Source organism: Notolepis coatsorum (genome assembly GCF_963971535.1).
Source record: "Notolepis coatsorum genome assembly, chromosome: 13".
Lineage (NCBI taxonomy): Eukaryota > Metazoa > Chordata > Actinopteri > Aulopiformes > Paralepididae > Notolepis > Notolepis coatsorum.
The window spans coordinates 112,859,794-112,874,721 of record NC_140177.1 but is presented as its reverse complement, the minus strand read 5'-3'; the positions used below and the strand labels follow the sequence as shown (position 1 = coordinate 112,874,721).

The 14,928-nt window shown below is 44.1% G+C and overlaps 1 protein-coding gene and 1 pseudogene across 3 annotated transcripts in view; one reads left to right on the top strand and one right to left on the bottom strand.

The window, feature by feature from the left end:
• znf622 (zinc finger protein 622) overlaps window positions 1-4,423 on the bottom strand; it is a 31,193-nt gene extending 26,770 nt beyond the window's left edge. For both annotated transcript variants that reach the window (XM_084327188.1, XM_084327189.1), the window contains exon 1: window positions 4,309-4,423. The gene's annotated coding sequence lies outside the window, so the exon portion shown is untranslated. The remainder of the gene's footprint in view (window positions 1-4,308) is intronic.
• Window positions 4,424-12,970: 8,547 nt separating this feature from the next.
• LOC311239527 (E3 ubiquitin/ISG15 ligase TRIM25-like) lies at window positions 12,971-14,648 on the top strand (annotated as a pseudogene). Its single transcript has one exon. The product of its transcript is annotated as an E3 ubiquitin/ISG15 ligase TRIM25-like (transcript).
• Window positions 14,649-14,928: the final 280 nt, after the last annotated feature.

The following is a 14,928-nucleotide window of genomic DNA, read 5'->3' as shown; positions in this document are numbered from 1 at the left end:
CTGGGCGATAAAACGATAACGATAACTATCGCGATAAATTATTTCCTCGAAATAAACATGAAACGTGGTCGCAAAGTTTCGATATATTCCAAGCTTGGCTCCGTTCAGCCTCGGCTCAGCTCACTCACTAACAACAACCAACGTTACGTGATGACGTGTTTACGCACAACAGCTAACAACCAATCAGTGAAGGAGATGGCCGAGAGCGAAATATACCCGGAAGGAGGTAGGACTCACTCAACAACAAGGCTTGCTAGGCTAATTAGCTTGCACGCCGATGTTTTATATATTTACGTGCCGAGTATGTGTGTGACGTGAATTCTGAGGCCACGTTTATAGTAGTGGGGATATACAGTGGACGTCGTTTCAATATATTGTGGCGGAAGAGAGTATTTTAGTGTAATATTTAGCACATTGTCATGGAATACACTGCTTAGATACTACAGGCTTGCTAGGCTAATTAGCTTGCACGGCGACGTTTTATATATTTACGTGCCGAGTATGTGTGTGTTTTGAATTCTGAGGCCACGTTTATAGTAGTGTGGGGTATACAGTTCGTTTCAATATATTGTGGCGGAAGAGAGTATTTTAGTGTCATATTTATTGTCATGAGATACTCCGCTTGTCGGCTAACTACTAACGTGTACTGTAAAGGGGTCCCCACACGGCGAGCGATTTTAGCCAGGCGACCGTTTTTTTTAGCGAGCCGACAGACAGAATTGTATCGCCTTCATTGTTATGAATGAGAGAACCCACACGGCAGGAGATTCTGAAGCAACGGTCGCGCAGCTATTTCTGTCGCCTCGCTCAAAATCGCCTCGATCCTATTTTTGGAGGCGACGGCAGGCAGGACAATGAGGAAATAACTGACTTCTACAGTAGTTCTACTGGTGTATCATTTGTACACCATTAATGTATCATTCAATACATTCATTGATCAATAACCTCCGTATTATTACCATGCTACTTATGTTCATTATTATTAATGGGAACAATTTAAATAAATAACGTTAGTTTGAGAAGCTGTAGTGGCCGCTTGTCATTAACTAATAAATGAACAATGCGCCACGATGCATCTACTAGTGTTTTTATACTCGGGTAACAAAAGAAGTTGTGGATGTTGACAGAGTTTAATGTCCAGGCTGCAGCTGATGTAGTTTGTAAGGTTTATTGTCCAAAGAAAATTATGGTTGAGAACAAAACAGTTTGCGTCTTCCGTGAAAAATACACTCTCTCAGCAGCTGCATAACAATACTTGTCCAATCGTTGGTAATGAACGTATCGTAGCGATCAGGCATGCAGTAATGTCAGGAAGAATGAGGAGAGGTTGTATTCTTATATGGTGGTTTAATTCCAGCTCAATATGGGTTTTACAGGTTAATATTCCCTCGTAACGCGCAACACAGCTACCTGCTAGTGCTAGTGAAGAGCTGCTAATATGCTCACTTCACAACAACATGACGTCCGGTCCCGGCGGTCCGTCCTCCTATATCTCCCGGGGGGAAACAAGTAACCACACCCCCAGCTAGACAGAGCGACGGTCGCCTCTGGTGTGGGGGGATAAGCGATTGTCGTTGAGCAACAGGCGATCGCATCGCCAGGCGACGTCTGTCGCCCGCCGTGTGCAGACCACTTAACGTGCGCGGACTGATGACGACATCAACTCGACTTGAGACATTCGCAGCAGCATAAGAAGTTAATTAAACTTGACGGACATTATATCGACGATAATTATCGATATCGAATTATATGAAAATAATTTTATAATTTTATCGCGATAACGTTTTTGGTCATATCGCCCAGCCCTACAACAGAGTACAGCAACTTGCAATGGGCCTGGTCTACAAGATACACTACACGACCAAGGTACCCATGTACATGTCTAAATACTTCCCAAAGGTCAGGGAATACCACGATCACAACACCAGAGGGAGCTCCACAAATCATGTAAAACCCAGATTCGGCTCAAACAAGGGACTAAACACGTTTCGCAATTATGCCACAACAATGTGGAACGCCCTACCCAAAGCTGTAAAGGAATGTAAATCACTACCCACCTTCAAAAACACTCAAAGAACACCTACGGGAGACTGCAATTCAAAAATCGCCCCTACAAATGTCCTAACCAGGGGAGGAAATTAGGCCACTTTACCCGCCAAATGCTAGTATTTTTTACGTTTGGCTGGTAAAAAAAATCAGATACCCGCCAGTTGGCTGGTAAGCCAAAAAGTTAGTTTCCTCCCCTGCTGGCGAGTATACAAAAAAATAAAACATTCTGCAATCACTGCACTGGCAAACGGTGCGCGTCTTCTGAGTGTTCGCTTTAGTTGACAGTGCCACGAGAGCACTGCACAAGACCACCCGCGGACATATAATGTTTAATAAACGTTTGCGCAGTACTGGCCAACCCGCAGACATATAATAATAAAAGTCCTGCGGTACTAGGCTAGCCATCAGGAGCACTCGCAAACAGATAACGTTAAACACAGCAGAAGATGGAAAACAGACAGACTGACCAACGGGGAACTGCATCCAACCCTAGTACAACCCTTGAGTATAAGTTACTAAGGACACATTTAAATCACAGAGGTGTAATGTTAGTCTACTGGAACTGTATACAGTGGTTAGCTTCTAGTTAGCGTTTTAGCTATAGCTGCTTGCTAGCTAACGTTAGCCCCGTGTGCTCAAAGCAGCCAGCTAGGTGTATCTGTTATGACTATAATGTTTCCAAAAAAGCACCGGACTACGACGTAAGGTTAGACATTTTATTTCATGCTCAAAAGCCCCTGGCTTGCACATCGCAGTCACAAAAGGGGCTAGCTCAACCAGTGCACTGTGCACAACAGCAGACCAACCCAACTGACGTTACCACAACACTTGACGGTACTTCACAGCACTGTCGTAAGACCACCGTGCTGTCTTAAAGGCACAGTGTGCCTACCCAGATGCATACACAACATTGACGCGGCTTGACATACAAAGAAGTAATTATCACAATTAGCGATTTTTTTTGTCTGGTAAAAAATCTGTTTGGCTGGTAAAAAAAATCAGATACTCGCCAGTTGGCTGGTAAGCCAAAAAGTTAGTTTCCTCCCCTGGTCCTAACCCAGTTGTACAATAAAGACCAAGCATGGCTTTGTCAGTATTCCAATGTACAGCCCCACCCAACCCCACCCCACCTACCCAACCTCCTCCAATGTACAGTTTCCATGTCAAATGTATGTCAGTATTCCAATGTACAGTGTGTCCCCCCCCCCCCCCACCTCCAATGTACAGCCCCACCCCACCTACCCAACCTCCCCCAATGCACAGTTTCTATGTCAAATATATATACTCTTCTTCTGGATATTTTTTTAGTATCACAAACAGTACTGTATTTGAAAATCTGGTATGTCATAAATGTATAGATGTAGCAGTACTGTCTATCTGTATGTCATGTGTGTCATATGATGAATTGAAAATGGGGGACCCTGATGGAAACAAGACGAAAGTCTTTCTCAGGTCTGCATCCTCTTAACAATTGTATGTATTGAGCTGTACTGTACTGTACCCATTCTGCAATCTGTTAATAAACTTTTCAATCAATCAATCATACCCATTCTGCAATCTGTTAATAAAGTTTTCAATCAATCAATCAAAAACGTGCCTGGCTGTGTGACGTTAAATTGTTAGCATATTATCAAAGAGCCACTTGGAGACATTGCCGTCGTTGTTGGGATTTCACTCACTCACACACTATTGTAAAACATGCTATTATGCTTATGTTATTATGATGCCTGGTCGTACGGCTCTATATTCTACATTACAGACACTACAGCGACGTCGTTACTAGAGAAGACAAGTTAACGTTGTGCCGGACGGCAGAGACAGCAAGAGTCACTGGCTAACATTTAATAAAATTAAACTTGTTGCTACATCAACTACAAACAAGGAGCCACTTAGTGACAAACATTGCACACTTGTTAAAACATTACAACTAAAATATAGTATGCGCGTTTTAAGTTGTTAGCTAGGGAGTTATCACTAGTACTAGCTAAAACATAGGCAGGTTAGCATATTAGCTATTTGGGTTTAGTCACCGCCAACACGCGTGGAGTTTAATAATAATAACAATGAGGCAAGCTGACAAACAACATGAAGGAAGCAACACTGTGTTTAGTAGTAACGTTAGTTAGTTAGTACTAGTAGCTAGCAAGCTGCTAGCTAACGTTGACGCATGTCATTAAAATGGCAAGACAGCTCTATTCTGACAAAACAGTCACAATGGAAAGGACTATTGGTTGACTGAAAGTCAACACTTAACGTTACCTGTTGAATTGGTGAACTGGCTGCGCCAGAATATGATATTGTTGCAAAGTGCAATGTTACTAGAGAGACGGTTCACTGTTACACGAGGGTTTCTTCTTTCTTCTTCTGTTTTGTTTTACGGCGGTTGGCAATGCGTCCAATAAGTTGCATTACCGCCCCCTACCATGTTGGAGTGTGCTTTTTCTTCCCAAATAAATTAAACAAAAATACAAACGTCGCCCTAAATAACTTAGGCCAATTTACGAACATGCCGTTGTGACTTGAGCCATTTTAAACCGGATTTAGGCCAAATTACTTCTTGAGTAAGTGACTTGGGCAAAACGTGTCACTTCTTTTATTCCCATTTCTTTGACAGACAATGGCATGGGGAAGGATAAGCCACACTAGCAGGGCACACAGAGAAGGTGCTCCCATAGTCGAGCAGACTGTACTATGGGGGGGGGGGGGGGGGGGGCTAGACTCAGGAGACAGAGGGCAGTTTGGCCGTGGTTGGCCCTTTACATTCAATAAAGCAAACTCAACAGTTACAACTCAAATCACTTATGAGGGCCGACATTCCACTCTACTGGTTAAAGTTGCTCAAGTTGATAAAGAAAAATACTGTCCACAGCCGCTCCAGTGTAAAACAAAGATATCCAAATGGTTTATTTCTCTTCCACAGCGAAGTCTTTCTTTACAGAAGTGGTCCTAAAGCTATTTTCCTAAATATTCACGTTACTACTATAAGGTAAGAAAACTGTATTTTCACAGTCTCCAAAATCACAGCCGACTCGACACATGAAAATTCCTCCACACTGGAAAGCTGTAAATCAACTTGGCTCTTTCCACAGCAAAACGGTAGGCTTGGCACCTTGGCACCTCAAACATAAACATAAAGACGGACAACACGCTCATCACAGACAAGCTGGATGTAGCCAATTACTTAAGACGACTTCAAACTGGAAATGGTAACTACAGATGAGGTACTCAAAAAACTGAGCGCCCTCCAACCAAACAAGGCCACTGGCCATGACAACATCCCCTCCAAATTCCTCAGAGACTCAGCAGCAGCCATCACCCCAGTCATCACACACATAATAAACCTCTCCATAAAACAGGGACACGTCCCCAAGGACTTCAAAATTGCGAGAGTAACACCCCTGCACAAAAAGGGCAGCAAATTAGACCCGGGTAACTACCGCCCTGTTTCTATCCTTACATCCATCTCGAAAGTCATGGAAAAAATAGTATACGAACAGATCGAAAAGTACCTCGCGGAAAAAAATCTAATCTACGAATTCCAATCTGGCTTCAGAACATCCCACTCCACTGACACATGCCTTCTCTACTTGAACGACCACATCAAACAAGAGGTGGACGCGGGCAAATACTGCGGCATGGTCATGCTGGACCTACAAAAGGTCTTCGACACTGTCAATCACACCATTCTGATTGACAAGCTAAAAGCAATTGGTTTTGATAGTTTATCAGTGAGCTGGATACAATCCTACCTGGAGGGGAGGGAACAGATGGTGGAAGTAAACGGTACCCTATCCCCCCCCCTCACAGTGAGCTGTGGTGTTCCACAAGGAAGCATACTAGGACCGCTACTATTCCTAATTTATGCAAATTACATGTCGTCAGCTTGTGACTGCAACTTGTTCCTGTTTGCGGACGACTCAGCCCTGCTGGTCTCTGACAAGAACAAGTTACAGGTTGAAAAAGCCCTCAGCTCGGAACTAGGCAAAATCTGCATATGGCTCGCCGACAACAAACTATCATTACACATGGGCAAAACAGAGTCCATTCTCTTCGGTTCAAATAACAAACTCAGCAAGACCGACGGCTTCTCGGTTACAGTGGGTGACAATATTATCACAAGGAAAGATGAAATTACCTACCTGGGTTCCATCCTAGAGGCTAATCTTTCCTGTGACAAAATGGCATCCAATGTAATAAAAAAAGTCAACCAACGAACGCGATTCTTGTACCGGATCTCCTCTCTGGTAAACAAGAATACCCTGAAGACTCTAGCAGGAGCACTCATTCAAGGGTACTACGACTATGCTTGCACCTCATGGTACCAAAGCACCTCAAAGGCACTAAAAAACAAATTACAAACATCTCAAAACAAGCTAGTCAGACTACTACTTGACCTGACTCCTAGAACCCACCTCACCCCTGCCCACTTTGACAACCTAGGATGGCTTAGAGTAGACGACAGAGTACAGCAACTTGCAATGGGCCTGGTCTACAAGATACACTACGCGACCAAGGTACCCATGTACATGTCAAAATACTTCCCAAAGGTCAGTGAATACCACGATCACAACACCAGAGGGAGCTCCACAAATCATGTAAAACCCAGATTCGGCTCAAACAAGGGACTAAACACGTTTCGCAATTATGCCACATCAATGTGGAACGCCCTACCTAAAGCTGTAAAGGAATGTGAATCACTACCCACTTTCAAAAACACTCTCAAAAAACACCTACGTGAGACTGCAATTCGAAACTGGCCCCTACAAATGTCCTAACCTAGTTGTACAGTAAATGACCAAGTAAGGCTTTATCAGTATTCCAATGTACAGTGTAAAATGTGTGTGTGTCCCCTACCCAACCCCCCACCCCCCCCCCCCCCCACCTCCAATGTACAGCCCTCACCCAACCCCACCCCACCCATCCAACCTCCTCCAATGTACAGTTTCTACGCCAAATGTATATACACTCCTTTTCTGGACACTTTTGTATCACAAACAGTACTGTATTTGCAAATCTGATATGTCATAAATGTATAGATGTAGCAGTACTGTCTATCTGTATGTCATGTATGTCATATATGTTATGATGAATTGAAAATGGGGGACCCTGATGTAAACAAGACGAAAGTCTTTCTCTGGTCTGCATCCCCTTAACAATTGTATGTATTGAGCTGTACTGTACTGTACCCATTCTGCAATCTGTTAATAAACTTTTCAATCAATTCAATCAATGGTTGAGAAATGCAGCCTTCAGTCTATGTTGTTTAGTCTATCTGTTGAGTCCTGTTCAGTCCTGTTTCAAGATACACACTGCCTGTTCTGTCTTCTTCTTCTTCTTCTTCTTCTTCTTCTTCTTCTTCTTCTTCTTCTTCTTCTTCTTCTTCTTCTTCTTCTTCTTCTTCTTCTTCTTCTTCTTCTTCTTCTTCTTCTTGTGAATTTCCGGCAGTCTAGACACCTTCTGGCGTATTGCTGCCTAACTGTTCAATCTTCTCACAAGTTCTCTTCTCCTTCTACTTTATCGCCATCTATTGTAATCCGTCATCCCCTTCATTGTCCAATGGAGTGCAGCTAATGCTGCTACTTCCTGACCGAGCCCCCCTCTGCAAGACACTCCTTGCCCCCTGCTGCCTTATTCTGGACTGCTTGATCCCTCACAACCCCCTTATCCAATTCCCTAACCACCTCCTCCCATTTCAGACCTTCCATTCCCAAATGTTGAACCGCTATGCTAACAATCATCTTTACCCTATCTGTTCCTCAATCTCTACTACCCCTGCCACGAAGGCCACAATACCAATTTTCTCCTCCCACAACCTCTCTCTATCCTCCTGCTCTACCCTCTCTGCCAAATGCCCTTCCCCAAACCCCTGCACCCTATCTTGACTTCCCTGTCCTACCCTCCTAGCCGCCTCTGCATACGCTAACTTACCTTCCCTTCTCACTCTCTGAACCACAACCTCCCTCTTCATCACCTCACTGCCTGTTCTTCTTCTTCTTTAGAATTTCCGGCAGTGTAGACGCATCGTGGCGTATTACTGCCCTCCGCAATTCTTTTGATGGTCTCTTCCTCTTCTTCTTCTTTCTTCTTTTGAATTTCCAGCAGGCGTATTTCTTCCCTCCTCAGTTCTTATACTACACTAGTGCCATATATATATATGTTTAAAATAACACAAAGCAATGTGGCTGATTAACAAACCCAAAGATAAGAGTCACGAAATCTGTACACACATATATATTCAAAGCACTAAATTTACTGTACACATACTAACTCAGCGATAGAGTGCCTTAACCCTCTCTATCCCCCAGGCTCCACAAAGCAGCTTAGCCCTGAGGAGTAAAGGCAACATGACTGGGTGAGTGTGAGGCCCTCAGAAACGCTGCTCTACAGTCTACACAACCAGACCCTGGCCTTTTTGACTATAGGAACCCGAGTGACCTGAAGAATCGAGATAGAAATTCACACTAGACAATAGGGTACCCTAAAAAGACACCTTTTATTCTATTTTCAATTGAAAAGTCACATCAAGGAGGGAGTCGGGAACACGTGCTAGAATTATCGTATTTATATTTAATAAATTAACATTTATAATGGGCCCTAAAAGGGATCAGACTCTGATGCCCTGATGAAAGACCATGCTCGGGGCCCCTCTCCCATGGGCCCCACCCACATGCAGTGTGGAACTGCTAGTATTTTTAAGGAAGGGCCCCTTTATTTCGCCCTTGCCCCTGGACAAGTCTGTGCACGCCACACTACATGTGTGACCCTCTCTTGTCATGAGCCTCATACCCTTGCATGTGTACATGTTTGCCTCTGTGTATGTGTGTGTATGTACGTGTATGTGTGTGTACGTGTGTGTGTGTGTGTGTGTGTGTGTGTGTGTGTGTGCGTGTGTGTGTAGGGCCTTGTGCACGCCACATTCCTCTGAGGCAGAGCTGCGGAAAGGGCAGTGGCCCCACATCAGCAGAGGGGGATGGAAGGTCCACTGGTCCAGTGATTGATGAACGAGCTGCAGTGACCGGGATGAATGAAACAGGTGGATATACAGTAAATGATGGAGGACCAGTAGGTTAACGGAGGCCTATTGCAGTCATAGGGAAGCGACGGAATGAAGAGAGATGGAGGACGACGGCTAGGAAGTTGGACAGAAATTGATCGTGGGAGTTCAGAGGCTAAGACCGTATGAGTGCTCAGCGTGTGTCAACATTATATCTACACAGGTCAGCCTCTCAGAATACGCCAATCAAATAGATTTTAAATCAATAGTTATTAGTTAAAGGTGTATTTTACACAGACGTATCTGAACACACTGAGAACAATGTAAAAAAAAAAGACTAAAACAAGCAGAGGTCAAGTGATAATAACGATCTAAGAGCTCACAAAGGGAACTAATGAAAGCATTGTACCGTAAATAGCATAACAGAAACCAAGCAACACTTAGTCCCATCAAATAATGACACCTTGACTGTTCAATGGTGTAGATCCTACAGTCTCTCCTGGCTCCATATGCATGTTTTAGGTTTGTGTACGAGTGTATGTGTGTGTGTGTGTGAGAGAGAGAGATAGCGAGAGAGAGGGGGGGGAGATAGAGATAGAGAGAGGTGGTTAGTTGTCATCCTACGGTAATGAAGCCTGGTCCCGACCAGTCTCTCTGTGGGAGGTCTAGATCACTAGGCTGTGACAATAATGATGATCTTGAGAAAATAAACGTCCTCTCTGCGCTATAACTGATATGGTGCATTTGTATAAAAACAAACACATCGTCGCTGGCGGAAGAAACTTGGTTTTAACGTAATTGAACACCATGTCACAATAGTTGGTACAATGTCTTCATAAATGGTCAGTTACTTGCAGGTATCAATACATTATTAATATTTTACTCTGATAAAGTTCAAATGGAGTTACAAGGTTTTGTAAAACAAATGTTGTGAAAATATGGCTATAAGAGGTTTTGTTATTCAACGATTCAAACGGCAGTAACGTGTATTCCATAAATGTTACCAAGTGTCTACTGTATTTGCAAATACTCACCAGGAATTATCACTGACCCTTTCTGCTGAAAAACTACTTTATATTAAGTGCTTTTTTAATCTTAGGCCATGGTTAGACTAGTGTATTTGTGGCGTTTTTTTTATACGTTTTTGAATACGTTTCATGTCCCTATTACACAGAAATCACGCAGAATATGCGGACAGCGTGAACACTTTTTCCCAGAACTGCAACAATCCTCGCCAACCTCATTATCACTTTGAGTTGCCCCTTGATTACCATTTATAGTGTAAGCTATATACGTTGAATAATATTGACCAAAAGTTGGCTATAAGGGCATACAGTTCAGGCTGACTCAGCACATATATTATACAGGAAGAACATGTTTCCATAATAAATGTAATAATACATCATAATAAATCAATAAATAAATAAAAAAATTAAATAAATAAATAAATAAATAAATAAGCCATGACAACATCCCCTCCAAATTTCTCAGAGACTCAGCAGCCGCCATCACCCCAGTCATCACACACATAATAAACCTCTCCATAAAACAGGGACACGTCCCCAAGGACTTCAAAATTGCGAGAGTGACCCCTCTGCACAAAAAGGGCAGCAAATTAGACCCAGGCAACTACCGCCCTGTTTCTATTCTTACCTCCATCTCGAAAGTCATGGAGAAAATAGTCTTCGAACAGGTCGAAAAGTACCTGGCGGAAAAAAATCTAATCTACGAATTCCAATCTGGCTTCAGAACGTCCCACTCCACTGACACATGCCTCCTCTATTTAAACGACCACATCAAACAAGAGGTGGACGCGGGCAAATACTGTGGCATGGTCATGCTGGACCTACAAAAGGCCTTCGACACTGTCAATCACTCCATTCTGATTGACAAGCTAAAAGCAATTGGTTTTGATAGCTTATCAGTGAGCTGGATGCAATCCTACCTGGAGGAGAGAGAACAGATGGTAGAGGTAAACGGTACTCTACCCCCCCCCCCCTCACAGTGAGCTGTGGTGTTCCACAAGGAAGCATACTAGGACCGCTACTCTTCCTAATTTATGCAAATGACATGTCGTCAGCCTGTGACTGCAACTTGTTCCTGTTTGCAGACGACTCAGCCCTGCTGGTCTCTGACAAGAACAAGTTGCAGGTTGAAAAAACCCTCAGCTCGGAACTAGGCAAAATCTGCATATGGCTCGCTGATAACAAACTATCATTACACATGGGCAAAACAGAGTCCATTCTCTTCGGTTCAAATAACAAACGCAGCAAGACCAACGGCTTCTCAGTTGCAGTGGGTGACAATATTGTCACAAGGAAAGACGAAATTACCTACCTGGGTTCCATCCTAGAGGCAAATTTTTCCTGTGACAAAATGGCATCCAATGTAATAAAAAAAGTCAACCAACGAACTAGATTCTTGTACCGAATCTCCTCTCTGGTAAACAAGAATACACTGAAGACTCTGGCAGGAGCACTCATTCAAGGGTACTACGACTATGCGTGCACCTCATGGTACCAAAGCACCTCAAAGGCGCTTAAAACAAAATTACAAACATCACAAAACAAACTGGTAGGACTACTACTTGACCTTACCCCCAGAACCCACCTCACCCCTGCCCACTTTGACAACCTAGGATGGCTTAGAGTAGATGACAGAGTACAGCAACTTGCAATGGGCCTGGTCTACAAGATACACTATACGACTAAGGTACCCATGTACATGTCAAAATACTTCCCAAAGGTCAGTGAATACCACAACCACTACACCAGAGGAAGCTCAACAAATCATGTTAAACCCAGATTCGGCTCAAACAAGGGACTAAATACGTTGTGGAACGCCCTACCCAAAGCTGTAAAGGAATGTGAATCCCTACCCACATTCAAAACCGCTCTTAAAGAGCACCTACGGGAGGCTGCAATTCAAAACTGGCCACCGTAAATGCCCAAAACCCCCACCACCTCCTAATAGACAGTCTCCTCCCCACCGCATGTATATATTCCCTCCCCGCTGTATGTATATTTCTCTCCCACCCACCCACCCCCTCCAAATGTACAGTCCCCTCCCCATCATATGTATATACTCTGTCAGGATCTAGGGGTAACAGTACTGTATATTTGAATACCGTTTATGTCACAAATGTATCAGTACTAAATACCTATATGTCCCTATGCCATAAATGTCATGTAAAGCAGAATATCAAGCGATAGAACAACAACAAAATAAATTACGTTCAAGATTGCTCTGACAAGTAGGTTGAAAATACCTCTTGAAAATGAACTGGAACAGGCGATGAATATATGTATTGAAGAAATGTGTGTGTGTGTGTGAGAGAGAGAGAGAGAGAGAGAGAGAGAGAGAGAGAGAGAGAGAGAGAGAGAGAGAGAGAAATAAAGTGTTTTATTGAGTATGTTTACCATTTTCTCTATGTCTCTCTTTGTGCTTATGAGTTTTAGTGGGTTATGTGGTGTTATGTTAATGTGGTGCGCTATACGCAAGTGTACAGGCCACCGTACTGGGGGTCAAGGGGAGTTCGAGAGGAACCTAAGATGGACACCTGTGTAACGTAGCGAGGCTAAGCTAATAAAGATACTTACAACCAAAGCAGAGGACTCACGTATTTGTTACCGTGTAAAGTAACACGACAGGTTATAATTGACACTAATTAGAGGTAGTTGATGACGATAGAAAGTCTGAACTATGTAAAAAAAAACATCTTCTATCTATGAATCACGGTAAAATAGACACTGTCTCTTTAAAGCAACTCCTCCCCTGAACAGCTAGAACCAGGAAGCACCTCCCACCCAGAGCCACGCTCCCACCAAACACACGATCAGAGTTTACTCTATATAACCAGGAAGCACCCACACGATCACTCTTCCTGAGAAAACAAAACTTAGAGTGTCGTTGTCTTTGTAGAATAAAATGGCGCAGCAAGGACATGATCTGTACCAGGACCAGTTCTGCTGTTCTATCTGTCAGGATGTACTGAAGGATCCGGTAACTATTCCCTGTGGACACAGCTACTGTATGGGCTGTATTACAGACTGCTGGGATCACGGTGATCAGAGGGGGATCTACACATGTCCCCAGTGCAGGGAGACTTTTACTCCGAGGCCTGTTCTGAAGAAAAGCAACATGCTGGCTGAAGTGATAGAACAACTAATGAAGACAGGACTCCAAGCTGCTCCTCCTGATCACTGTTATGCTGGACCTGGAGACGTGGCCTGTGATGTCTGCACTGGGAGAAAGCAGAAAGCCCTCAAGTCCTGCCTGGTATGTCTGGCTTCTTACTGTGAAACTCACCTCCAGCCTCACTATCTATCTGATACCTTTAAGAAACACAAGCTGGTCAAAGCCTCCACACGGCTTCAGGAGAACATCTGCTCTCGTCATGACAGGATTCTGGATGTTTTCTGTCGTACTGATCAGCAGTGTATCTGTTATTTGTGTTCCATGGATGAACATAAAGGCCATGATACAGTCTCAGCTGCAGCAGAAAGGACGGAGAGACAGAAAGAGCTTGGCATGAGTCAGCAGAAAGTCCACCAGAGAGTCCGGGAGAGAGAGAAGCGACTCAAAGAGGCCCAACAGGCTGTTGATTCTCTCAATCGCTCTGCTGATAAAGCAGTGGCCAGTGGAGGACGGTGAGAGAATCTTTACTGAGCTAATACGCTCCTTGGAGACGAGGCGCTCTGGCGGCTCTGAGCTGAAGAAGGTCATCAGAGCCCAACAGAGGACCATGGTGACTCAGGCTGAAGAAGTGCAGAAGAGACTGGAGCAGGAGATAGCGGACCTGAGGAGGAGAGCCACTGAGCTGGAGCAGCTCTCACACACAGAGGACCACATCCACTTTCTACAGAGTTACCCCCCCCTCTCCATGCCCAGTGAGTCTACAGACTTACCCAGCATCAGTGTCCGTCCTCTCCTGTACTTTGCAGATGTGACTGAGGTCGTGTCTGAGCTGAGAGACAAACTAGAGGACGTTCTGAAAGAGCAGTGGCCCAGAATCTCAACAGTGAATGCAGTTATTAATGTTTTACTGCCACCAGAGCCCAAGACCAGAGCTGACTTCTTACAATATTCCTCTCAGATCACACTGGACCCAAACACAACACGCACAGGTCTGTCTTTGTCTGAGGGGAACAGAAAAGCAACACTGATGCAGCAAGAGCAGTCATATCCTAATCACCCAGAAAGATTTATTAATCAGTGTCAGATTCTGGGTAGAGAAGGTCTGACTGGACGCTGTTACTGGGAGGTGGAGTGGAGTGGAGACGTTTCTGTAGCATTACAAGACAGAACAGGCACCTGGGAGAACTGTGTATTTGTATTCAATTACAAACCCTGGGCTTTATTTTGCACACAAAGTGATTACTTCTTCACCTTCAGACACAATAACAAGTACATAACAGTACCGGGCCCCCGGTCCTCCAGAATAGGAGTGTACCTGGATCACAGGGCAGGTACTCTGTCCTTCTACAGCGTCTCTGACACCATGACCCTCCTGCACAGAGTCAACACCACATTCACTCAGCCTCTCTATCCTGGACTTGGGCTTTATTCACGCTCTGCGAAGGCTGAGTTCTGTGAGCTGAAGTAGAGATCAGTGACATTCACAGCTCCTCTACCCAGGGTTTGGGGTTTAAATTGATCTTGAAGATGCTGAGTTGTGAAAGATGAGTTAATTAGGAGTTATATTCACGCAGTCACTCTATCATTGTTCTGAGCGACACACACACACACACACACACACACACACACACACACACACACACACACACACACACACACACACACACACACACACACACACACACACACACACACACACACACATACACTATGTTTTGCTTTGTTTCTAGTTTCTAGCTTACCGGGGT